Raw genomic sequence first — 3846 nt, 5'->3', positions numbered from 1 at the left:
TGATTCCATTTGGTCATTTTTGCATTGGTTGCCTATGGTTGTGAGGTACTCAATTTTTTTTTTCTGTTTTTTGAGACAGAGTCTTGCTCTGTCATCCAGGCTGTAGTGCAATGGTGCTGTCTTGGCTCACTGAAACCTCTGCCTCCCAGGTTCAAGTGATGCTCCCACCTCAGCCTCCTGAGTGGCTGGGATTACAGGTCCACACCACCACGCCTGGCTAATTTTTGTATGTTTAGTAGCGACAGGTTTTTTGCCATGTTGGCCAGGCTGGTCTTGAACTCCTGACCTCAAGTGATCTGCCCTCTATGGCCTCCCAGAGTGCTGGGATTACAGATGGGAGCCACCACACCCAACCAGATTTAAGTCTTTAATTCATTTTGTTTGAATTTTCTATATGGTGAGAGATAGGGGTCTAGTTTCATTCTTTTGCTTTGGATATCCAGTTTTCCCAGCACCATATATTTAAGATACTGTCCTTTCCTCAATGTATGGTCTTGGCACCTTTGTCAAAAATGAGTTCATTGAAGATGTGCGGATTTGTTTCTGGGTTCTCTATTCTGTTCCATTGGTCTATATATCTGTTTTTATGACAGTACTCTGCTATTTTGATTTTATAGCTCTGTAGTATAATTCGAAGTCAGGTAATGTGATTCCTCCAGTTTTGTTCTTTTTGCTCAGGATAGCTATTCTGGGTCCTTTGTGGTTCCATATACATTGTAGGATTTTTTTTTTTCTATTTCCGTGAAGAATGTAATTGCTCTCTTGATAGAGATTGCATTGAATCTACAGACTGCTTTGGGTAGTATGAACATTTTAACAATATTGATTCATCCAATCCATGAACATGGAATATTTTTCCATAGTTTGGTGTCCTCTTCAATTCCTTTCATCAGTGTTTTATAGTTTTCATTGTAGAGAGCTTTATTTGCCTAAGTTAATTCATAGGTATTTAATTTTATTAGGAGCTATGGTAAATAGGATTACTTTTTTATTTCTTTTTTATATTGTTCGCTGTTGGCATATAGAAATGCTACTCATTTTTGTATGTTGATTTTATATCCTGTGACTTTACTGAATTTATCAGTTCTAATAGTATTTTTGTGTAGTCTTTAGATTTTTCCAAATATAAGATTGTATCATCTACAAATAAGGAAAATTTGACTTCTTCCTTTCCAATTTGGATGCCATTTATATCTTGCCTGATTGCTGTAGCTAGGACTTTCAGTACTGTACTGAATAACAGTGGTGAAAGTGGACCTCCTTGTCATGTTCCAGTTCTTAGAGGAAAGCCTTTCAGTTTTTCTCCATCCAGTATGATACTAGCTGTTGATCTGTTGTATATGGTTTTTATTATGTTGAGGTGCATTCCTTCTATACCCAGTTAAAAAAATTTTTTTAACATGAAAGGATGTTGAATTTTATCAAATGCTTTTATAGCATCAATTGAAATAATCATATGTTTTCTTCTTCATTCTTTTGATATGATGTATCACATTGATTGATTTCTATATATGGAACCATCCTTGCGTCTTTGGGATAAATCCCACCTGGTGACGATGAAAGAACTTTTTAATGTGTTGTCGAATGTGATTTGCTAGTATTTTGTTCAAGATTTTTACATGAATGTTCATTAGGGATATTGGCCTGCAGCCTGCCTTTCTTTCTCTCTTTCTCTCTCTGTCTCTCTCTCTTTCTCTCTTTCATTCTTTCTTTCTTGTTTTGGTATCAGGGTACTACTGGCCTGGTAGAATGAGTTTGGAAGTATTCGCACCTCCTCTTATTTTTGGAATAGTTTGAATAGGATCGATACTAGTTTTTCTCTAAATGTTTGGGAAAATTCAGCAATGAAGCCACCAGGTACTAGGCATTTCTTTGGTGGGAGACATTTCATTGCAGCTTTAATCTCATTACTTGTTATTAGTCTGTCTGGGTTTTGGATTACTTCATGGTTCAATCTTAGTAGGTTGTATGTGTCTAGGAATTTATCAATTTCTTCTATGTTTTCCAATTTATTGGCATATAGTTGCTGATAGTAACCTCTAATGGTCCTTTGAATTTCTAGGGTATTGGTTGTAATATCTCTTTTTTCATATCTGGCTTTATTTGAGTCTTCTCTTTTTTTTAAAGCAAGTTTGGCTAAAGGCTGGTCAATTTTATCTTTTCAAAAAACCAATTTTGTGTATCATTGATCTTTTTTTGTTTGTTCAGATCCATTTATTTCTGCTCCAATCTTTATTATTTCTTCTAATTTTGGGTTCAGTTTGCCCTTGCCTTTCTAGTCTTTAAGAATAGTTGTTAGATTGTTTATTTGAAGTTCTTCTGCTTTTCTGATGTAGGCACTTAGAGCTATAAGCTTTCCTCTTAGTACTGCTTTTGTTGTATCCCATAGGTTTTGGTATGTTGTGTCTCCATTACCATTGGTTTCAGTTTTTGAATTTCCTTCTTAATTTCTTCATTCACCCACTAGTCATTCAAGAACACACTGTTTGATTTCCATGTATTTGTATAATTTCAAAAATTCCTCTTGTTATTAATTTCTAGTTTCATTTTAAGGTGGTCAGAGAAGATACTTGATATTATTTCGTTTTTTTAAAATGTTTTAAGTCATACGGTCTATCCTTGAGAATGATCTGTGTGCTAAGGAGAAGAATGTGTACACTATAGCTGTTGGATGAAATGTTCTGTAAATGTCTATTAAGTTCATTTGGTCCATAGTGCAGATTAAGTCTGATGTTTCTTTATTGATTTTCTGTCTAAATGATCTGTTCAGTGCTAAACGATAGGTATCGTGGTCTCCAGCTATTATTGTGTTAGGGTCTAAATATTTGCTTTGTAAATCAGGGTGCTCCAGTGTTGCATGCATAAATATTTGCAATTGTTATATCCTCTTGCTAAATTGACGCCTTTACTGTTAAATAATGACCTTCCTTGTCTCTTTTTATAGTTTTTGTCTTGAAAGCTATTTTGTCTGATATAAGTATAGGTACTCCTGATCTTTCTTGGTTTCCATTTGCCTGGACTATCTTTTCCCATCCCTTTATATTTAGTCTATGTGTATCTTTATACGTGTAGTGTGTTTCTTGTAGGCAACAGATTGTTGGGTCTTGTTTTTTATCCATTCACCAACTCTATGTCTTTCAATTGGAGAGTGTAGTCCATTTACACTCAATATTGTTATTGATAAGTAAGGACTTGAGCCTCCCATTTTATTATTTGTTTTCTGGTTGTTTTGTGGTCTTCTCTTCCTTCTTTCCTTCCTTACTGTATTCTTTTTAGTGAAAACTATTTTCTCTGGTGGTATGTTTTAGTTTCTCACTTTTTATGTTTTTGTGCATCCATTGTATGTTTTTTGGTTTGAGATTACCATGATGCTTGCAAATACTATCTTATAACCCATTATTTTAAACAGATAACAACTTAACATTCATTGCATAAACAAACTAGCAAATAAGCAAAGAGAAAACTAATAAAAATTCTATACATTTTTCTGCTTGATCAATTCTGCTATTAAGAGAATGCATTCTTCAGTATGTTAGTTGCATTTTCCCACTACAGAATTTCTTTTTTTTTTTTTGAGATGGAGTTTTGCTTTTTCACCCAGGCTGGAGTACAGTGGCATGATCTCAGCTCACTGCAACCTCTGCCTTTCAGTTTCAAGTGATTCTCCTGCCTCAGCCTCCTGAGTAGCTGGTATTAAAGGCACCTGCCACCATGCCCAGCCAATTTCTATATTTTTAGTAGAGACAGGGTTTCACCATGTTGGCCAGGCTGGTCTTGTACTCCTGACCTGGTGATCTGCCCACCTCAGCCTCCCAAAGTACTGGGATTACAGGCATGAGTCACTGC

Source organism: Mandrillus leucophaeus, unplaced genomic scaffold (assembly GCF_000951045.1).
Source record: "Mandrillus leucophaeus isolate KB7577 unplaced genomic scaffold, Mleu.le_1.0 Scaffold126, whole genome shotgun sequence".
NCBI classification, from domain to species: domain Eukaryota; kingdom Metazoa; phylum Chordata; class Mammalia; order Primates; family Cercopithecidae; genus Mandrillus; species Mandrillus leucophaeus.
This window is presented reverse-complemented; position numbering follows the sequence as displayed.